General features: G+C 40.3%; 1 long non-coding RNA gene across 1 annotated transcript in view; it reads left to right on the plus strand.

Moving 5' to 3' along the window:
* Positions 1 to 1,554: 1,554 nt before the first annotated feature.
* LOC129784820 (uncharacterized) overlaps positions 1,555 to 23,966 on the plus strand; it is a 50,724-nt gene continuing 28,312 nt past the window's right edge. The window contains exons 1-2 of the long non-coding RNA XR_008747938.1: positions 1,555 to 1,870; positions 2,075 to 2,142. This is a non-coding gene — a long non-coding RNA (uncharacterized LOC129784820). The remainder of the gene's footprint in view (positions 1,871 to 2,074; positions 2,143 to 23,966) is intronic.

Consider the following 23,966-nt stretch of genomic DNA (forward strand, 5'->3'; position numbering starts at 1 on the left):
TTGAGAGCTCAGTATAGATGTCATTTAAAATCCTACCAGCAGCACTCTCTAGGACTACTGGAAACAACGCAGAAGCAGCTTTATTTACACTTCTTAAAGTTTCTTCTCATTCTACCTGTAATACATAGGAATAAATCTACACATATGTATGCAAGTGAGCAATTTGAATTTCAACTCAAGCAAATTTTCCTGTCTTAAGTGGTTGACACAACTGGGACATAGCCTGGGATAAGAGAACAGATGTAGAACAGCATGCAGATTCACAGTTACACACTTCTTAGGAAAAAAATGTATTTACAGAAACCTGAAAGGAGAGGTTTTTTAACTTTTTTTATCTGCTTTTCTTAGTTTGAATACAGACTTTAAAACAACAACAAAAAAGGCATTATATTTGGATATATTTACAATGGCTTTGAGATCTCATTGGGAAGGTTTCATTTTGCAGCACGCCATTTTGGTGGATATTTCAAAATAGGAAGGGTGGAAGCACCTTGGTGGAGGAAGGAATAGGTTATTGAAGTAAACAGAGCCTTTCAAGGGAACACCTATATGATGCCAGAGATGGGGAGCTCATGCAGAACGTAGTCAGACTGAAAAAGACGTTCAGAAAGCAAATAAAGAGGTATCTTCCAAGAAATAAAATGCTGTATGATTTTGAAACGGTGGGAGTCAATAATAGAGCGAATGCTACAATAATAGATAGCAATGGGAAGCTATTGCATGCGATAGCAAAAAAATGAAATGTTTTTAAGAGTGCTGCATGTTCCCAGCTGCTATAGTTCTACTTGATTTCAAAGATGCTCTGGTATGTATCTTACTAATTATTTCAGTTATTTCAGTAAAGATACATCATAGCAGCCTCAGTATCTGGGAACATCAGAATAAACTTGTGGTTTACAGTATTCTGCAGGAAGGTAGCACAATGTGTTTCATCTGCCTGGTGCCTCAGTTCTGTCTTTTCTACAAGTCTGTCTGTACATCAGCCATCAGTAAACACCTAAAGGGTTTTCAAATTTAGCACTATTATTTATGTATCATCTACCAGTCCCTATTTTATTCCTTCTGTAGACCTACCTACAAGCAGGGTTTCTTTTTTTTTTCCCCAAGTCCAGTGATCTTTAGCAGTTAGGGAGAAAACTATTGGTCTCAGATTACCCAAATTGTTTCTCATACATGGGTTAGCACACCGGTTGTTATTTTTTTGTGCATTCTACAACAATAATTTGAGAATTAAAAATTCAAATTCTAGCTCTATGCTGTGTTTATTAAACATAGACATTCCACTTTCAATTTATTGCCCTTCCAAAGACATATTTAACTAATTGGTGTATTTAGTGGACAGGTTTCCATCCTGACATTCCCTGACTCCTCATTTTCTATTGTATAACAGCTACATGCTTTGAATTGCACTTTAACTGGTATTCCAGGTTATAGTTCTGTTTTGCATTGGTATTGCAACTTCTTAAAATGCCCTTTGTTTCACAGAACATTAAATGAGCACATCTGTCATAATCATATATTAACAATTATTTTAAAGCAAAATGACATTTTTAATACTAATCTAGTTAGCCCATGAGACTTGTTACAGCTGGCAGTTCTCAAAAATGAGAGATTACAAGTTATTTTACTCTTCATTGTTAATCCTGTAGAAAAATGGTGGGTTTGGTCTGTTTTGAAGGTGTACATTCTACTTACATTTTTTTTAATTCCTGGTATGGTAGGCTAAAACTTCAGAAAAGAACATCTGATAAGTCAGCAGGAAGAGATTCTGGCTGACCAACTAAAGCCACTACTGAAGAGGGAGTCTGAATAGGCTTGTGGAGGACCTGTGATGCTGGGGGACGGACTGATTCAGAGAACTGGAAAAGGGGTATGAAAATATTAATTTGTAGATCGTGAGGAGTACAACAGCTGAAAATCTGTGTCAGGTGAAGTATGTCTGCAATAATATATGGCTGCATAGCATTTTGGTATGCTTTTGGTTAACCTTATAGAAAGCATTGCACACAAAAAAACCCCCATGTATCACTGATAAGATTTCTTTTTACCTGGAGATGTTTTAAATCTATTTCAGATCCAAGATCATCACTACACTCCAGCAAGTTCTCTGCACAGAGCTGGTGATGTGAAGACAATCTTGAGGTATGTAAGTGTAATGTCATGGAGCAAATCCTAGGAATGTTAAGTACTTCTACCATGGGTTATTTGTTGGAAACAGGAGGGAAGGAGGCCATAAAGTCACAGAGAAAGAGGGTGGGTGAGTTGCTTATTTAAGAAGAGAAAATGGAATTTAAAATACTGAAGAACTGACAGATCTATTCCTCTGATTCTGTAAACAAGGAGAAGGAGAAGCCAACAGGTTAAAAATCTGACATCTACAATAATTTAATCAAATATGTGGCACTTTTGACGTAGAACTTGGCAAAAAATATCTCAAGTGTCTTGAATAAGCTTGCTCTTTCACACTCTTCTTAAAATGCTTTCTTGTTGATTTTCATTGTGGAATTTGAAATGCAGTGATTTTCTCAGGCATGTTCCCAAATGTGGGTCAGCCATTTAGTGAACAGAAATCGTACCATGTGGCTAAGGAACAATCACATGACTGCATTTAGCAGTAAGTGGTGACTCTTTTTGGACAAAGAATTTGATTTGCTATTACAAATAGGGAACATCGTGATGAGTCCAGTGAGATAGCTATGTGTGTGGTCATTCATCCAGCATTAGTATTCAAAGCTGTATGTGCTTACATGATGGATTCCTCTTTACACATAAAGCTGGTCTTTTGACACTCAGAATCATATTTTTTTTTGGAAAAAAATGCTTTCCAACAGAACACAAACTTGAAAAGTTCTTTTTTATTCCAAAACTATTCTTAGCTATACAAGCCTAACCTTCTTCATGTTTGCTTTATATTCAGTAGCACTGTTCATACTTTGGCATCCTACCAGATCCATTTTGGAATTACTATAATGGCATGAGAACATTTCCAAAATACATTCCAAAATACAAAATTTCCAGTTTCCAAAAAAGTATGTATTTCTCTCCTATTCTATTTGAATTTATTCCTTAAAACTCACCCAATAAAACCAAATATTTAACATAAACATCTAGGACTTAACGTTTGACTGCAATACTGAGAACATTAATACAGTTTTTAATTGTTCATGTACCAGAAGTCATGGACACTGATGCTGAAGAGACATTTACCCGTTTTTAGATTTATGAATGTAGCTAGTTCCACAGAAGGAAGGAAACTACTCATAAACATATGCACACATCTTGCAAGAAGAGGTCTTTTTCTTTAACAGAATAAAATGGAAATTATTGCATTTACAGGCTGAGCCAGAGGGAAAGTCCTTTTGTTAAACAATTGTCTCCCTTTAGACTTTCAGAAACCTAGAAAGGTGTTTGTAATGCCCTATGCTGATAAATCTAAAGGAATTACCCATACCAATTACTTTTGGTCCTAGAGTGCCTGAAGGCTCCTCTGTGCTAGATACTGTACAGAGCAGACAGTCCATGCCCTGAAGATCTTAAATGCTCCGAGGTCGTTGAAAAACTGGTGAAATTCCCAGCACAGCTACAGTAGGTTGATTGTGCTGCTGAAGTTTTAGTGGCTTAATCAGGCACATGACAACCCTCTCCCAGAGGAATGTTCCTCTGCAGCTGTGCCCCTCATGTACACAGAGTTGGCAGATGGAGCAAGAAGGGGTATAACACCAGAATGGCCATGAATGGAGGATGGGATCCCTGTGCTGCAATGGGATTGGAGAGACTTTTTAGGTTTGGTTTTGTTCTGTCAGAGAGGCTGAGGTTTGTTTAGGGAGGGAGATAAACTAGTGAGAAGGAAACCCTGAGAGCACTGAGGACAGGAGGCAGCACTGAGTGGGGAGAATGTAGTGAGAACGGAAGGGAAAGATGGAGTTGAGGTGAAGAGACTGCAGCCATGAGTGAAATGTGTTTAGAGCAAACAGGTAACTGGTAAACACCAGACTGTTGCAGTTTCAAGGTGGTAGGAGCTCTGTCATCAGCTTTGGAAATGAGAGGAATGAGTCTATTTTCCAAAGTATTGTAATGGGTTGTCTAAACAAGAAACTTCTTTATCCAACTATCTTGTCCCAGATAAGCTTTGACCTGGCAGAGCAAGCTGAGACACACATCCTCACTCTTGGTAGGTCAAGGTGGGGGAAAAATTCTCTGAAAAAACACTGATCCAAGAGGTGTCAGGACACTCCTGGGAAGCTCTGACTACATTGCACAGCAGGGAGAAAGGGAAGGCTGAATGGAGGAGAAACTAGAAAAGGATCTTTGCAAAGCTCAGAAGGGTCAAGAGCATACCTGTGGGCTGGGCAGGTAGAAGCAGGACTTTGCAGAACTTCACAGAACTTTCAGAGGAATGGCAGAATAAGTAGAAAATTAGTACCAACGTTCCAGTTAGTGATCATGTCTGGGTAGACTCACAAACAGGAGCCAGTACTGCTTTAATTGAGTTGCAGTTGCTTTGGCCACTAGGTTATTTGGCAGCTATGGGAAGATACTTCTTTGTTTGGCTGCATTCCTCGTCTGCTGGGGTACATGTTCTTGAGCATCTACAGGGCTAGTCATCAGGAGCACCTTCATATTATAGTAGTCAGTCTAATCTATTAGCAATAGGGAACAAGTAAAAGTAGACCCCATTATCCTAAAAGTGATCATTAGCTTTGTCTCTAGAGGATATACAGAAAGATGAAAAAAGGGAGTAGCTGGCTACTTGGTTAGGAATCTTCTTCAGCCAGTCTCAGGACATCAATTCTTTTGCCTTGGACTGGAGATGACAGCAGGTCATATAGCTGTAAGGGTAAGCAAAAAAAGGTGGTTTGTAATTGGAGGCAATAGATGCCAGATCCCACCTCCATTTTGTAAAAATTGCTAGGTTAGAAGTACAAGAGACTACCAAGAGAGAGAACATGAGATACGACTGAATTTTAGCCAGCCAATAGAACCCCACCCATTACTTCAGGAGCTTCTCATTCTTTGAGACTAAATGAGTAGGTAAGGAGGGTATATTTTAGCTTAGAGGTGCATGGTACTTTATCAAACATCATACACCAAGACAGACAGTGCTATATTCCACACTTACTTATAACTCCTCTTGCTTGTTTGGGTGCAGAAAGCAAAACTGGCCCTCATACCAAAAATTGTCATCTCATGTTTTCAAATACATCCAGTATGTTTCCTTATAAACAATAGCAATGTAAATACAGGATCAAATAGTCTGCACTTGGCTGCCTGTGTAGAATTGCAGCATTAGTAAGTGTGCTATGCTATCTGGCATAGGGTAAGGCAAAAGCATCTATATATGCATTGGTTTCCACAGCCTTATCTTCAAACACCTTGTGTTCAACATATGTGAAATGATTCAGAAGTATTCTGCAGTGCCCTTCTGTCTGCCACATTTTGTCACACTCAGATGGAGATAAAACAAAACAAAACAAAACAACAAAACAGAAAACCTCAGGGCATTTTAAAACAGCTACATGAGTGATATCCTGGACCTTTTATCCATTTCATGAAATACATTAGTGACAGATAATGATAGCCTGTCAGATAATACTGGAGCCAAAAATTAGTCTCCTCTTGTTAGTTATAAGCCATTTTCTGCAAGGATTTCTAAAGTCTGAATGCTTGAAAAAATTCAACAGAGAAAAGGACATTATTCTGTCACCTTGTTAAAATACAACTATGGTGGTGTGGTTCAAAAGTGTTTACAACATCACAATGGAAACACAGGCAGTGCAAAGTCACAGTACTGCAGGGAACTAGATCAGTTTTAATAACATCTATTGGGAATAGTTTTGTAAGAGTTGTACTCTTTCAAATTAGTTTTCAATGTATTCAACAAAGAAAATAAATGGAGTGTAAGATACAGGGCTATTTTAATGCTGAGATATGATTCTGTGTTAAAATCCGTGGTAACTTTGTTAGAGACGCCTCATTGTTGGATTGGTTTAGATTATTTCCATAGGTAATAGAAAGTGGAGAATTTGAAAAATGGAAAAAAACCCTGATGCCATCACGTTATTAATCTAGTATTGCCTTCTGCTGCCTACTATCTTCCTGAGTTTTGTTCTGTATTTGCCTTCTCATCTGCTTCTATTGGCCTTTTCTTCAGCCCTCAAGCCATCATGCAGTGAAGTGTGAATCATTTCCCTCATACCTTTAATCACACTCCCCACACAACCTACTATTGAAAAATAAAGACTTTTCAGCTTGGGGGAGATAAATGCCAGCAAGGAGAAGGCACATAAAAGCCCTTGTTTCTTCAACCCTTCCATATGAGTTATAACTGGTGGGGAGGTTCTCGTTTTGGCTATGTTGCCAGTATATTTACCTCCAGAAACCCACTACTGTGGCAGACAATCTGAGCAGGAACAGTAGTGGTTTCCACATTACACGTAATCAAAGAAAGAGGATGGGAAAGCTCCTGAAGTTGTAACACAAAGGGGACAATGGATGCAGTTTAATTTAAACATGGTTTATTTAAGATTTAAGCAGATTTTTTTTCTCTTGGGGAATTATGATGCCATTTTAATGTCTATTTCCAGATATTTTACACATTGTTGCAATCACTTTCAGATGACTTAAACATATGCACAGTTATTATTGTTTATTCCTTCTGTTATCTCATACATTTTCATTCAGCTGCTCTTTATTTTGAACCCTCTTTGATGTATCTTGATTTAGGTCTTGCCAAACTCTTAATCAAGAGAACAGATACTTCAAAAAGACTTTCTGGCATCAAGTCTTACTCCCTCCCTTGTTCTCCCCCCCCCCCCCCCCCTTTTTTTTTTTTTTTTTTTCCTTTTAACAGGAGAGTGGAAGGAGGGAGGAAAGGATTAAAACATGGACCTTGTTTGTCACAATACATGATCATACAGAATAGTGTACTGCTTCCCAACATCTTTTGAAGCATGCCTCTAAACTTTTTTTGCTCCTGATGAAGTTCATCACACAATCCATGGCATTTGGGTTAGAAATTGTCTTGTGAGGTACCACCACCTTCTGCAGGGCTCTGAAACTTCCATTATGATGTACCATTGTACCAAAATACAATATACCATTTGTTAGACACCCAGACTACTAGTTTTATTAATTTTGGCAAATACAGTAGTAGCTGCAGCAGCAGTAACTGGAGGAGGTCTCTGATAGTTACTCTAGTTTGGACAGGGTCAGGTTCAGTCTTGCAAAGCTCCTAGTCTGACCTGTGTGACTGGCAAGTGGAGGGAAGGCATTCAGGGCAGTGAAATAACTTCTTCAGGATGACACACAGGTCAACGCAAACTCAAAATTGCATTGGAAATATTACAATACTCAGGATGAAGCCTGGGTAGATTTTGGCTAAGGGAGGTCCCTTATCACTCACCTAGCTTGGGCTGCATACCCTCACATGTCAGTGGTGCACTGTTTGGGCCAGGATTTCTGTCCTAGCAGTTTTACATCCTTTTTTCAATTAAAATAATTTCTGATCCCTGTTTCTTTGTGAAAAACAGTGATCTGAAGAATGAAATTTCATTTCTTGATATTAATTTGATAAGCAACCTTCAACACAGATTTACAAACAGCCTTTGCAGCTCTCAGTTAGTCAATAATTCAGTTAAATTGAGCTCCCCTTCAAACTGTTCAGTACTTGGGATGAAATCTGATTGCCCCCAAGGTTACTTGCAGGCAATTCACATTTAATTTTCTTGTAAAGGAGTCGTGTTTGTTAGAAAATTCACTGAAATCACAGTGCTGGCACTGCTCTAAGATCTAAACTACTTCCATTCCAAAGTGAAAAACACCTGTGGCACAGCGAGCTCCACCTGAAGCAGTCACCTACAGCCCTGTTTGTAGTTAATGGAGCATCACTGAGACATATGGACTATGTTTTGTCTCTTCTAGAGATGTCTGATGTAGATTAGATACATGGTTCTTTAGAATTGCTTATTTCTGTCCCTGGTCAAAAAGGAGTCTATGTTACCAGCTAGAGACAGGCATGTGTATTTTAGGCAAGTCTATGTTACCAGCTAGAGACAGGCATCTGTATTTTAGGCATCCTAATACAGATAGATGAACTTCATCCTATGAAATCACACATCCAAAATTCACACTGTAGTAAAATTGTAATAAACAAGATTTCGCCTACTCATGATGGGATCACAGAATGAATAATGAACTGTTTAAATTTAACATAGTACACCCAACTGAGAGGTCCTCTGGTGCAGCCACCAGTTCTGATACTATTCTGGACATCCACATAGCGAAGGAAAGACTAAAACTGGAACACTCTTGTCTTTTTCTGGAGACAGAGCTACAAAGAAATTTAGCGTGAAAGACAGACTTCTGCTCTGGGATGAAGTTTTCCTCAGCTTTTTGAGGTGTATGTCAGCAATCCTCCCTGACTATGTGTCATATACCTAGAGAGGACTTGGACTCAGGACAGTGCGGTAGAGCCTCGGTGGTTTTGGGATAATATGTGACTTCTTTGGGTTTTCTATTATTTTCCTTCTGTGGGTTTTCTATTATTTTCCTCCTCTCAGGTCATCTTTGTAGCATGTCACCTTTTCCTACCCTGAAGTGTTCTTTCTTCCACATTTCTCTGTGAGACTTCTGATCTCTCTTATTGGTTTCTTAGATGTGTTGACAGTTTCCTTTTCAAGCCGATGATACATTTCGTCTCCCATGAATTTTCCAAATTTCTGTCTGGCTTGTTCAATTAATACCTGGCTCAACATTTTCTCCGGTACTCACAGTTTACTATTTCCAACACATGCTGGAAAAAAGGTCACACATACACAATTTAATTATTTCCTCTGATCTTCTTGCTCGTGGTTTTAGTTTTCTCTGGATTTCACTGTATCTTCCCTGTTTTTTTCTTACATTAAAGTTACTGATTTGTGCTTTCCACACTATTTGTAAATTTAATCTCTTTCTCTTTTCACTGTCATCATTGGCTGTAAACATCCTGACATCTATTTGATATTGCAGTGCCATACCAGGTGGATGCTCAGTGTCACCATGCACCATACTCTCACATTTTAGTTTCATGAGATAGCAGGACATCCAAATCCCCAAGATCTTCACTTAAAAGTCATTGGTGTATCTCAGGGATATGTGCTACTTACATAACATGAAAGCTGCCTGTTTTGCAGTAGTACTAGTAACAATCAGTCATGAAGGGACTAGTTGATCCTTCCTTCTTTAAGGTTTGAATTAGAGGGAATCAGGTGTTTGGAATTAAACATACGCAAGCGTTCTGCTGAATCAGAGACAAGAATTTGCCCTCCATTTCCATTCACATTAATCTAGTCCAGCTGAAAGTTTACAAAGCGTGTGCTACCCAGACAAAGAGATCTAGGAAAGGATTCATTGTGTCTTTGAGTAAAAGCGCTAAGGTATTTTGAAACTAGTTTATTTTTACAGTGTAGTTTTCCAGAATCATTTACTACTTGATATCCTTTTACTGTTTTACAGTTTCATCTTAAAAATCTGCCCTTAGGAAAATCCAGGAAACGCAGTATTCCTGGTGCAACTTTTCTTGTAATCATACTATTTCAAATGAAAGCTTTTAGGATGAGGTAATTCAAAAGGTGATTGTGACCCAGCAGTGGAAGCCCCAACCTATGTAAGGATCTCTTTGAAGGAGTCTAGTCAGGCTTGTACTCTGCATGCGGTGCTGGGGAAGGCCCTCTGTATAAATGCAGTGATAAAAGTCAGACTGAAATGATTTTTTCCCATGACTGGTAGTATTTAATGTTAAGATAGTATCACATCGTTCTGACAATCACTTCCTTTTTTCTTTTTTTTTTTTTCAGCTTTAATGGTTCCACTTCAAAATTTGCAGTCTCTGCCACTCCGTCTAGATGCAGATTAAAGTAGTTACTCTTTTGGTGTAATTCCACAGCCCTCTTTCAAAACACCATATACATCTGAAACACCATATACAGCTTAGTCAAGCCAGATTGAACATCTCCATACATAGCAACTGGCCACTACCTTTCTGTGGTTAGTTTCTGGATTCTGTCGCACACTATTTAGAGTTGCTATGCTCTGAACAACTATCAACAGCAGATAAAGAAGCACCTTTAAATGTTTTGCTTAAGAGTTATTGGCTAAATTCTGAATCACATCACATGGTACAGACTTTTAAGATCAAATTACACAACAGAGAATGTGGTCAAAACAAGCTACCTGAAGAATATTACTCAAGCATTCATGATTTTTCATCCCATATATTTGAGAAGAATGCACAGTACACACCCATCAGGATTGGATGACTCCAGCACGTAGGGACTGAATGGATTTCTTTAATAGTTCACACCCAAGTTATTGGCAAACTATTCAAATTATGCAAAAAAATCACCTGGGTTATTTGTAGTTCTAGGCACTGAATCACACACTTGAGCAATGGACAACTTAAGCAAAATTTCTACTTCAGGAAAACAAACATGCTCTGTTTCTGTTAATCTTGAAATGTTAAGTTTATAAAGGAGAATGGCTTATGCATTAAAAAGAACTAGCTGAAACTTTTCCAACAGGGTATGCTCAGGTAGGGAAATGCTGTTATACTGAAAATGAAATATTGGATTGAGGTATGTCCATACTTAAATAAAATAGATTTAAAAAATGGAGTAATTTCCTTTTTTTGTTTTGTTTTGAAATTAAAATAAAACTTTAAAATCTCCTCACAGAATTATAAATCACAACATTTCAGCATGAAAATAAAAATGACACTAACTCAGAACCAAAGTTTTTGGCTTTAGCAAACAAGAATGTTCCAATTCAATTTGATGAGTTTTCCATAACATTTGTTTTAAGGAAAATTTAGGATTTTCATATTTTAAAATTCAGAGCTGAAACTTGTTGCTAAGATAATAGAAATCCCGGTGGAACTATATTGCTCAGTTTTGACCATTTGCAATATCTTGCTTTTCATGACTGATACCGTATTCACCAAAGTTCAGCTGCAACTGTCAGCCTTACCACTCACAGCTATGTTGTGGCTTGGTAAACTCCGATTTTCTTAGTTGGGTTTCCACACTTTACATAAAGTGCTAGACTCACCAGATTGCCCAAGGACTAGTCAGATGGGGAAGCTGGTCTTCATTCCTGACCCAGAAAGTGAAACCTCCGTTATAGGCTGAAGAAAAAGTACCAGGACTTCATAAGGGGGAATAAATTAACTCTGAATGCTTTTGCCTTGCAGATAAACAGAGCATACCCAGGAAAGCTCACTCCAACAGCTTTCTGAAATATCGAAGCCTAAATCCACCAGTGGCTTAAAACCAAAAGATACACTACTTCTGCATTTCAAAATACAGACGTTGGCTGCGTCTATGTGTCACTGAAAAACAGAGGAAAAGTTTCATGTGAAATGAATTCTTATGAGATGCCAAAATGTTAATTTGCTTGTGAAAGAAATGCTTGGAGTTCTACTGCTTTGGAGCAGGAACCTTTGTTATATAGCACCGGCTACACAGGGCTGTCCCACAGCTGCTGGAATAGTATAAGAATAGTAACAACAATATTCATTGATGCTCTTGCTAAAAGTAGTAGATGAAGATACTGCTAGCACAACTGGAAAAAATTAGTACAGGAAATATGCAAGCTGGTGTGAGAAAATTTCCTGACAAGTGAGAAATTGCAAGTTATGGAATATTTCTCTAAGGGAAGTGGTAGCAACTGTATTGCTTAAGATGTGTGCAATGAAACAAGACAAGTTACTAAATAATAAACTATAGGAAAAAAATTAGACAAAGGAACAGAATAACCTTTAAAACCTTTCTATCGCTAACATTTTCATAAAAATAATTTAGAAAAAGGATTGAACTGGCTTGGAAATTTCATGACCCCATACCATTATTTTCAATGCCTTCTTTCAAGTAAATCACACCTCCCTCCATGTCTGGCTGAAGTCACCTGCCCTGGCCCGCACATCTCATAATGATTATGGTCATAACCCACTAACTGCTTTTTCATTGCTGCCATCACTCACAATGTGGCAACTTGGGAAATATATGTCGAGGCAGCTCTGTAATTAATAGCATGATAATTAAACAGATTCAGTTAAAAAAAAAAAAAAAAAAAGAAAGAGGTTTAAGTTTGAATAGTCACTTTCAGAAGTATCTGTGCATTCTTTTCCACAGAATTCATGTGATGGTTGGGGTAGAAAATGGCAAGATTGCATTTACAGACCATATCGCCTGGGGTCAGTCTAGTCAAGGCTATCTTAAATCTCAGCATTTTAGAATGAATTTTGCTCTCCTTGTTATATCTGGGGTGACCAGCTCAGGCTTAGAGGGAAGTCAGTGGAGCAAGGGTTGGGAAAATCAGCAGTGGTCAAGGGAGCGGGTCTAGGGGAGTGAGCAAGTAGCAAAGAAAGAGATGTGAAAATGGAAAGAAAGGGTCTACGAGTTTTCTGGGAGTCTGCGTTTGGGATGTGTGAAGGGAGGAAAAGGAAACCAGTGGTTTAGTGTAAATGGTGACTGCTTCTGCCTGTCCCTCAAGAGCAGCAGGTTGTAGGTTGCAGGTGAGAGTCAGAAACTGGCTGTTAGAGCTTGTGGTTCCAGGCAGTCACTCTTCTGGCTTGAAAAGCAAAAGTAGGAAGATTGCTACACTTTGGCCTAAAGCTATTCTCACCTTTTGCTGCTGTGGTCTATTCTGGCAAAGCAAAACTATAAACCTAACATAGCCTGAAACCTAGCATAGTCAGCTAACCTAGTGGCGAGCTATCATCTCATGTGTAGTTTTAGAAGTAACAAAAAACTGGTAGCATATCCTAGAGTTTCAGTACTGAACACGATATAAGCATGGCAGAAGAGCAGACTACTAAGATCCATAGTGAATACCGAGAAGTAGAATTTTGTCATTAGAATTAAATTACCCTACATAATGCAGTTATAATGCAAATATTTACCTCTTAGGAAAGGATCTGAGAAGGCTACGCATTTGAATTTTATTATGTTCTAATAGCTTTCTCAGTTGATTTTCAGAAAATAGTTGTACTCCACCCTGCAGTACCATATACAAGGAAATAGTAGCTTTAAGAACAATGAGGAACATCCTTTGTGACCTTGTTTTGTAGAGTCTTGTTTAAAAATATAAAAGGTTGTTGAATTATAACAGATTAAACTCCGCAGACCTCTCAACATCTCAGCGCAAAGTGCAGTCTTGATTTCAGTTTATTCATGCAAGAACGCCATCAGCTAGGATACTGCTATAGCAATTCAGTATTTATTATCAGTCTTTTATTGCATTTGACCTCAGTCAAACACAGCTGGGTGAGGTTTATCCCTGAGTTATTAGACAGAACATAAGAATGAATAAGTAAGGTCCACTGTTCTCCCTTTTTCAGGGTAACCATTTTCGTAACTTAATGCCTTTAAGGACTGAACTTCAAAGGCCATTGCTACTGTACATATTCAGCTTCTAAGTAATTTTCATATAAAGATGGGCAGTAAAGCAAAATGAATCAAAAAACCACTTTCTGCCTGGCGCTCAGGCTCCAAAGGTTAATTAGTCTCAAAAATTTTTTTAAATGAAGGTTTGGTGTGCAAGCTAAAGGAATATAGTTACTTGAATTGTTTGTTTGCTACTGCATAGGACCATCACCTAAAGGAAAAAGAGATCTGGAAGTGAAATCAGTTCGCTTGCTCTACTAGAAAATTGCCCTGGTCAAAAAAGCCAGTCTTCAGGAGCTAGCCATTGAGCCTCTCTTTCCTGCCTGATCATTTCACCAAGCCAAGGTAGCAGATCCAAACCAGTGGCAATCCACTGTTTCTTATATCCTTGGCAGGTTTATTGATCTTTCATCATCTGCCTGTTTGTCAGTCTAGTGTTTACTTCAATTTCTGAAAGTATTGGACAGAATATATGACTGGAGAATTAGAAGGCTTGCAAATGTCTTTGAAAGTCAGGAATATCCGTGTTCTCACGTATCTCTTTTAGCCTTATACATTGTTTTTCTATTAAATGCTTTTATGGAGGCATTGCCCCTTCTCATGTACTGTCATCTGCCTCTGACCTATTTGACACACTTCACTAAAGGATTTGATCTCAGTAAAGTACTGAGATATTGCTGCTGGAGGCGACGGATATTCTATGAGTTCTAAATTCAGGAATATTATCACTAGGCATTGTACTAAACCAGAAAGCAGCTATTAAGCTTTCTATCTCTTAATGCAGTGTTTGAAGTCATATGTTGATATCCCTGGAATGGTGTCAGATTGAATCTCCTGGACCGTGAGCCACTGCTGTATTTTATCGGACAGCTTCTCTGCAGCTATTAGTGTGTTTCATGTACAGTGGTTGGTGTTCTGCATCCCCCTGCCTACCTCAGGCTACTGATTCTCAGCAGTTTTGTGTTTGTGACCCAGCAGTTTATTTTTAGTTCTGCTTGCACTACTATAGTGATCTCTGGCTTTTCTTGGAGTCTATTTAGCTCTTAAAAGGTAACTGATAGCTAATAACTCACTGCTTTCCTGCTAAAGTTTTGTCAAGTTCACTTGATAAAGTTAAGACATCTGAAGCTTTACAGGGGATACTGATACGTGTGTATGTAGTAGTAGTATATATACATGTATTGCCCTATACTCTCAATTACAAAGCATTCACTCATCTTTTCATTAAAAAAGTCTTAAAGCTTTTACTGTTTATGACAGGCTTTGAAGTTCAGAAGGGAGAGAGCCTTGGGCTAGAGATGTGTCTTTTCTTGCTCCCATGCAATTCCAGAGAAGTTTAGTAGAAATATAAACTGCTAGAAATCACCAATTCTTGCCTCATACTTGTGTCATTCAGAGGAATGTTAAGAGCATGCACAAAATAAATGCACATAAACATTTTAAATAGCTGGGTTAAAAAAACCACCAAAGGAAAAGCAGCAGCAGCTGCTGCCTTGAAACCATAGGTTGGCAGCCTCAGGAAGATAACTAGGAACAGGTCAGCTTATGAAAATCATTTTTCTGCCCCTCAGGAGCCCAGCTGAAAATATTCAGTGTTGCTTATAGCAGTCCATTCCCATACTTTGAGACAATAATTGTCCTTTGTTGCCAAATGCATAGGACAAAGAAGGTATCTGCAATATTTTATTAATTACATAAGTGTGGTTCTCTTTGCCTGAATCTTGTATTCATGGTGACCTGAAGCTCAGCCAAAGTCTAGACAGTGATCCAGCCTGCCTGCTTCAATGGATTGCTCACACCTGTAGGCACCTAAATTCTCCAGGTGCCTGCCTTTTTCCCTCAGCACTTCATTGTGCCTGTCCCTATGAGCTGTGCAGTGCACATTCACAGAAGCATAGAATCATTGAATCATTTAGGTTGGAAAAGACCTTTAAGATCATCATCTCCAACCATTAACCTACCACTGCAACTAGTCCACCATTAAACTATATCCCTAAGCACCATGTCTATGCATTTTTAAAACACTTTCAGGGATGGTGATTCCACCACCTCCAAGGGCAGCCTGTTCCAATGGTTGACCGCCCTTTCTGTGAAGAAATTTTTCCCCATCTCCATTCTAAACCTCCCCTGGCACAACTTGAAGCCATTTCCTTTTGTTCTATCCCTTGTTATCTGGGAGAAGAGGCCAGCCCCCATTTGGCTACAACCTCCTTCCAGGTAGCTGTCAAAAGCAATAAGGTCCCCCCTGAGCCTTCTTTTCTCCAGACTAAACAACCCCAGTTCCCTCAGCTGCTCCTCATCAGACTTGTGCTCTAGACCCTTCACCAGCTTCATTGCCCATCCCTTGGACACACTCCAGTACCTCAGTGTCTTTCTTGTGGTGAGGGACCCAAAACTGAACACAGTATTCTAGATGCAGCCTCACTGGTAGCTGTGTATGCCCTGCTCTTATCCAGGTGTAAGTATAGATGGGCACACAAAGTCTTTGTAAGATCCCAGAGGGAGCCTGAAGGACACAAGGTGTAGTCAGCAGTATAGCAAACCCCACTGTAGGAAGCAGTGACAGTCCATTTTTTTGTGTAACAGTTACAGTTTTAACATTTAGAAAGGCAATCTGAGGTTAAAGGATTTAGTTGCTTTTCTGTCAAGGTGCAATGTTACCCATATCAGCCCAAAGAGTGTCCCACTAGCATAAAACTAAGATCACTTTTGCATGTTTTCCAGCTGGATGCAGGACTCCTATGTGCCCGGCTTCATAGTGGCTCAACTTGTTAGGAAGAGATGAAAATCTCTTTAGGCAGGACCATAAAAAAATTGCCTTTAAATGGTGTCCATGCAACAGCCTATCAGTAAAGTTAAAAAAAAAAACCCAAAAAACTGCCGTCAGGCACAGGAGATGATGTGCAAGCAAAGCAGAAGCTAGGGCAGAAGCCTCCTGCTTCCTAAGTGACTGCCCTTACGTTGCCCTGTCTTGCAAGCGGTAAGTAGCACCTCCTTATCTGTACCTCTCAGTGTCCCACTTCAGAAGCGGACTAGGCAGCTAGCTAAGAGGCACTTGCCACTTTCCTACCAGTCTGTGTATGATTTGGTGAACTATACTGCCCTTTAGATGTGCCTGAATAAGGTGGACTGGCTACCCTTCGGCAGGACTCCGAAGGCATCTCGCTCTCTTTGAATACAAAACTTAAACAGTTTGGTTAGGTGAGCTGGATTGCATGCCTCATTTCACTTTTGGGATGTAATTCTGCCTGCCAAAATGGACTTGAATCAAAAGGAACTGTGAGTACTGTCAAGGAGGAAGTGAAACAATGGCAAAGAGATAAGGCATCTTTGGGTATAACGTCAAAAAGTTAAACAATGGTCAAGCAATTGACTGGGGAAATGCTAATTCTAGGTGCCAAGTAGAATTGCATAGGTTACTTGCTAAGGCGAAGGTTCAAAACCAAATATTTACCAGTTAAAACTTTCACTTTAGAACATCTGCAGAAAAGTGAGGGAGAGCTTGGAAGGCAGCAGCTGCATGTAGTAGAGGTGATCAAAACATGGGTCTTGCACAGTGCATCAGTGGCTAGGCTGCTCTGAGGAGTTCAAGGAATAGTAAACTGAACAAAAGTACTAAACTTGCATGGCCTTTTTTGTTCCTGCTCTCCATGTGCCTGCAGCAGAATTACTAATGAGTTTCTCTGTAAGAAGCTGAGTTGTTTAAATCAGCAGCTTGTGGCCATACCTATAGGCAGGGTTTTCTGAAACAAGCAAGGTGTCTGTGGTGTGAGGAGACACAATAAATTCCCAGATCACTGGTGGAAGGGGAGTTTGTTTAGTTGGTGGGAATCTCAGTTCACTTCTGGAGAGAGAGTGCAATCCAAACCGGCTTCTGAGCAGGGTGAGGGGCTGTGTAGGTCTCAGCAGGTCACTGGTACATGTGGAGACCTGGGAGCAGCACTTGAGAGTCTGGTGAGCTTTTGGTGCAGCAAAGGAGTGGCTCTAATTCCTTGATTTTCTCCATATGGTAGGCTGCTGCTGGTCTGGGATGGCAAAAGGAAAATTTCTTCTGTGTGGCAAACACAGCTGGCCCTGCCATGTTAGTCAGCTGGAAAAAAAGGAAGGTTTCATCAGAGATTGTAATATGCATCCAGAGATCCAGTCTAAAGTGCTTATTGGCACAGTTCAAGATGTAACAGAAACTCAGCCTGTCGTCTCTCAAGGATGTGCACAAAAGGAAGGGAAGGGCACAGTTCACCCTGAGGCCAGGATACCCAGTGATATACTTAGTCCTATAGATCGAGTGACAGAGGTCTCTTATTGCAGGGCTGAAAAATGGGGTTGCATCTCTGATGGCAATATACATTGGGAAGAACAAATCACTGCATTCAGTGCTGTTTGTCCTACCTTCTAATTGAACAGAAAAGGCAAATTTAGGAAATTATATTAAAAACCCCTCTGTTAACAGAGATGTTATTCAAGATTCAAGATGTAATCAATCCCTTGTATATATGTGTTTTACACATAACAGTTTTTTAGGTATGTAGCTGTGTGGTCATTGTCTGTAGGATTCAGTGCACAGGATAATCACTACAATGCATAAACAGCTGTTAACAAACAAACAAACAAAAAACTTCTATAAAAAGATATGTTTAAAAATGCATTCCAGCAGAGCTAGCTTGTCGTTACCCAAAAAATCGGTATTAGCTTCCAAATAAAAAATCTTCATCCATCAAGAAACCCTCAGGATTAAATAAACCCACCTAGTTAATCAGAAAAATAAAATGTAAATGTGTCCACATGGACTTGTTGCTGAAATATGTATTGCTTTGCTAAATAAAGTTGACAGTCTGTGATATTGCAGAAGTGATTAAGGGCCAGCAGTGTATTCTTCCAGTGGAAAAAGCTATATATAAAGGAAAAGGAAAACAGAATGACTTTTAGTTCGTTTGGCCCTATTCATAGTTTATGTGATAAATGACTACAGGCCCAGATGTTCCAGAAAACTGTGTGCTATTTAAGTCACCTTTAATGTTTTTCCTATTAGATAAGGTTGCTTCCAAAATGCCATAAACCAGAGATTTTTAACAGTTGTCCAAGGGAATATTAATTATGGAGTTATTGGTCACATGTTGTGGCCCCTTATTGCCAGCTGCTGAGATACTCTACAAGAAGTATATAAATACTCTCTAAATATCATTGCTGCTTGTAAACAACTTCAAATGAGAGGGGCCAAGGCTGTCATCATCAGGTGATGAGAGCTGCGGAGAGAGGCAGAGTGCAGTTTAGGAGGCAGCCAGTCTGTTAACGTGGGACCCTCACTATCACAGTTGTTAATACTTTTTGTCTAGGTCTGTATTGCTGGATCCAAGAACAGTTTCTAGCCCCGTGGTAGCAACTTTGTACCAGGTTAAAACTTAGGCAGGCTTAGTTATTCCTCCTTCTCCTTATCCCCCTCTTCTCACATTTTTCCCCTATATAATCTGTTCCCTGTAGCAAGGAATCCTGGGCTGAGCCGGGGGTGCAGAACAGCAGTGTCATGGCCAGAGACAGTACGGGCAGCCCCCTCTAAGGGCAGAGACACATGGCCCCTCACAGCAGTGGTCCTTCAGCAGAAACTGTCCTTTGTGCAATGGTGAAAGTGGGAGTTTTTCCAAGGGAAAAGCAAACCCTATTTTCCTCCTGAAAAATGTAGATGACAGACAGATAGATCCCTCTAGCTGGTCTGAAAAGATGTTGCCAAGAAGGGGAAAGCAAACACACAAATACCCTTCTCAGCAAGGTGAAGGTCTTCCCCAAATAGATATTTTTTTTCCAAATTCTTTCCCCATGACATAATTTCGGTTTTGTCTTGCAGGCCTTGCTGAGATGATCCTTCTTCTTTGAACATGACATTTTCAGGAGATAGAATCATATTTTCCAGTTTTCTTTCCAGTCCCAGCTATAACTGCTTCTGGATGAGGCTCTGGGGTTTCATATCAGGTGGAGGCTTACGAAGTCACTGTGCAGCCCAAGCAGAGCTCAGCTCTGCTAGAGGACTCCAAAATGACCCAGCAGTTAGCAACCTCTCCAGATGACAGGTTGAGAAGTGAGAGGGAAATGGTGTAAGTAGCTTGCAGACTTCTGTGGGAGTCCCTGGGTCAGGATCTCTGGGCTCACGTAGCACCGCGCTGAACTGACTGAAAACAGCCAGCGTCCTTCATCCTGGGTCTTGCTGTGCTGCCCTCTTCCATGGGACACACTGGTTTTACTCCGGCCTTGCGCTGCAATGTCTCACTCTCTAACCTGTAGAAAACTCTCTCGTTTCTTGGGTTAGGAGGCTGCAATGGCCAGAAGTGATGGAAGCATGGGAAAGGGGCATCCAAAGCTAGGAGAAGAGCAGGGCTGTTTTTGGACTGGCACAGGCCATCCCTAACGTGTAGTTGGATGAGGAGGCTGAAATTGTTTGCTGTATCCTAAAGTGAGGGTTCCACTCCTCCATAATGCCCTTGCCTCTGTGCTTCTCTTTCTTCCCTCCCTGTTGTCATGGCTGCAACACCAAACCTCCCTTCTGCTCCTCAGCTTCATCTCTTGTTTCACCCTATGTGAGCCAGTTCAAGTCACTAATCCAGCAGAAAGTTCTACACTTTTTTTGCTGAGCTGAATTTCGGCTAGGTCTTTGAGTTGCTCCAACTCAGGGAGGACTGGAAAGGCAGCAGCAGGAGTACTGGAGAGTGATAGATAGGTGGGTGCTGCCAGCAGATATGGAGAGTGAAGGGCTGGGGCCACCTTCACTCAGTGGCAGCAAACTCTATTGAGCACTGAGGTCTGTTTCATCTGGTAGCATCCGGAGTGTAAAAATGATGACTTTTAACCCCTGTGGTTTAAAATTGTTTGAGGCTGAAGTTTTCCGTAAGTTAATTTCCTCAGTGACAGCTGCCTATAACAGAGGGCCTCAAACAAACCCTTGCAAGAATGGTCCTTATGCTTCCTAAGTCAGTGAAACTACCTTGAAGTGCACTACCAGCTCTAGCTATAATATGGGTATCTTGGAAGTAACATTTTGTTTACAACTACCAGAAAGTTACTACAAGGTTTATATTTCTCTTGAAGTCGGTAGTTAATTTGATGTGTTTGTGTTAAGTCTTTATGTCACTTTGTAATCTTTCTTTTTAATCTTCACACTTTTAAACATATAATATAAAAACTAAACCTTGCCATTGGTTGAGATTTAGCACAAGACCCCAGGCAATGGCCCTGGTGGAAAAAGCTCTCGGGGAGAAGTTTTCATGTTGCTCAGCTCTCCTCTTGGCAACCTCTTTGTGACCCAATGACAACAGAACCTGAGTCATTGTCATTTCTCCTAACTGTAACCTTAACCCTAACTATAGCCAGGGGCTGAGCTTTACATAAGGACCTCCAGCCTTGGCCTTTTCGTTGCCCAAACCTTCTGTAGGCAGCCCCTTTGCAGCCCCCTGCTCCAACTGGACCCTTAAGCTTTGTCTCACACCTTGCGTTAGCTGTAACCTTTAAAGTAACTGAAGCCTCTACCCCAGACAACCCTTCCTACTGACAAAACAAAAAGGGGAAAATTCTTTTTGTTGCTAAAACTTTCCCCTGGCAGCCTCTTTGCAACCTCATCCCAACTGTATCACAGGGGTTTGTGTCTTCCCTAATTCTTTTCCCTAGAAACAGCCACAGAGCTAACCCCAGACAAACCTAGCTGTGGCCAAAACAAACAAATAAACAAAATAATGAAAGAATTCTTTTGTTACCCAAATTTCCCCTAGGCAGCCACTTTGCAGCCATACTCCAACTGGACCCCTAGGCTTTGTCCCTCTTCTTACCCTAACCCTTAACATGGGATGAGCATTAGTCTGAGACTTCAGCCCAGACAGAAAATTTCTCAGAAGAGACTTATTTTTGTTGTCCAAATCTTTCCTTGGTAGCCTCTCTGCAGTGCCAACACAGCTGAAGCCCTGGGCTTTACCTTTCTTTTAATCTCAAGCCTATGATAGGTGTGTTCTGTGTATTAGGAAATAAACCCACCAGGTAGCCCAGGTGAAGACCTGTTGCAGCACTCTCCAAACTATCAAGCTGCAACAAGGTCTTTTACCATCTCATACCAGCATACTCTTCATACAGTGCCTCTGCTGCCTTCTCCTGGTCTCTCCTCACTCCAGGCACTCATTCTCTCTTCCCTCTGCCTCTTCCTCAACCACTCTCTCCTCATTGGCTCTCAACCCCTTCACAGAACCAGCCACAGCTGCACCTTATCCACATCAGCCAAGCCGACACCCCTGAAGCCAGCCCACAGCTGTATATTATCAATGATAATTAACCAGCTTCATTCCTCTACACTTCCCCTTTTTTTTTTTTCTTTTTTTTTTCTTTTTTTAACATTTCATACCTTACGTTTTTAACAATCAAAGACCATTTGAATTTGCAGTTTAGCCTTTGCGTGGGTTATGGTTACGGTTGGGGCTGAAGTTACGAGAGAGAAAATACCTAGATCTGCCACTGAAGGACAGTAGCAATTAGGCTCCAAACCAATTAATGGGTTTTGTGGCTTGGGATCTTAGTCTAAGGCTTAGCAAAAGTCTAGGTTTAGGGTTGGGTTATGATGATTAGGAGGAAGACAGACCCTATGGATCTGGTTGGAGATGGACTGCCAAAGGGCTACCCACAGAAGGTTTGAGCAACAGAAATTCATGTCCCCTAAGAATTTTTCATTTTGTCCTAGGCAAGGGCTGTCTGGGCTTAAAGCTTTGGCCACTTTTAGGGTCAGGAGAATGACAAAGCCTATGAATTCAGTTCAGAAGTGCTGCAAAGGGACTGCCAAGAGAAAGTGTAGGCAACCAAAGGTATTGTCCCCTGATAAGTCTGATTGCTCTTTGGGATATGTTTACCATTAGAGTTACTAGAAATGTAAAGCCAAGGGGTCCGGTTGTGGTGGGGTTGTAAAGGGCCTGTAGAAGGAAGGTTTGGGCAATGAAAAAAATTTTCCAAGACAAACTCACACCTAGGCTTAGAGCTGAGGCATTACAGAGACAAAGCCTAGGGGTCCCGTTGAATGGAATTGCCCAAAGACTGTTAAGGGAGACAGAAGGCTGCAGAAAGACTTCCCTCACAAGAAGTTTTTCATCCAGGACACATCTGTCCTTTGTTGTCTCATTTCCCTAGGACTTTCACTTGTAGGATATTATGTTTATTTCCATTAAAACACTTGCTGAGAAGTCTGAAGTACGTATGTGTCATGTCTTGATATGTGTAAACCAAAAACAAAATTACAAACAATCCTATTGAAAATGCTCTTCAGCTGGAAAACAAAAGTTGAAAAGAAATGTCCTGTCATGTTATGGAATACAAAAGGTCCCTGTAGAATTTGAAATAAAGTATGTAAGTGGCAAGGAAACATAAGACTCATAACAGAAGCTAATGTATGGGGCTGAGTGAAAGACCTTCCTAATGACCTGTAAGGCAGGAATGTCAGGAGGATGAGGCTCAGATTACAATCTTGAATACAGTATGTAGTTTAAAAGTAAGCAATGACTTTATGGGAGTCATCTATGAATAAACATAACGTACTGGTGGTAATTCAGGAAAATCCCTCAGTTTTAATATGAAACTGATGGATGCAAGCTCAGTCCAAAAGCATACATCCTAGCTTGGAGGGAACTGTACACATAAATAATGGGACTGGTAATTTCTTGCCACTGCTGTGAAATCCCCATGTCTAAGAACTGAAAAGGGACTTGCCCAGAATTCAGAATTTCCTGAGGGTTTAGAATTTCAAGTTTCAAATTCCCTGAAATCCAGATTCTGTGTTCTGGCCCGAGTTAGGCAGGTTGGTTTTGTCTTTGGGTTTGTTGTGTCTGATGCATAAGCTGAAAAATAACCTGCCTCCTCTAATACATTTTTGTGGCGAGGATAACCCTGGCAAATACCTCTGGAGATCAGTTGGTTCTTCCTTTGCACTGTGAAAATCAGCTAATGCCTCAGAGGGGCTTCACAAGCGTGACAATATTTTCATAACGTAGCTGAGGCAGGAACCATGCATGTGTATCACTGCTTTAACAGTGTTATTCACATTCTGTCAGTGTATGCTAAACTGAACCACTCCCTGTTGTACTGTAGCACTGATGATATGATAGTTACTTCTATGATTTCTATTTGCTATTAGGATCTCATTGTGTGCAGCTGCTGCAAGTTGCAGCCTCCTTTTCAGCTCTCAGTATCGTGCACCTTCTCTGCCTTTCACATTAAGAGGGGACAGAAATTCAAAGTGGGGGATGATCATCCAACTCATGCGGCAGCCCATGTGTACAAAGAGATGGCAACCTGGATGACAAACCAGCACCCAAACCAGCATCCCCAGCAACAATTGGCTGGGGACAAAAGACTTTGATCATGTGACGATGCTGCTTAGAGTGTCCCACAGAAAAAAGATGGGAAGTTTTGAGGAGGGGGGGGAAGGTATTTAGTAGTCTATTAGGGTGACAAGAAAGAAATAAATTTAATTGAATAGTATTTGGAAAAGGAACATGTCTGTGTATGTGTATTCATTCACCTGTGTGTTCTGGAGCA

Source organism: Falco peregrinus, chromosome 6 (assembly GCF_023634155.1).
Source record: "Falco peregrinus isolate bFalPer1 chromosome 6, bFalPer1.pri, whole genome shotgun sequence".
NCBI lineage: Eukaryota > Metazoa > Chordata > Aves > Falconiformes > Falconidae > Falco > Falco peregrinus.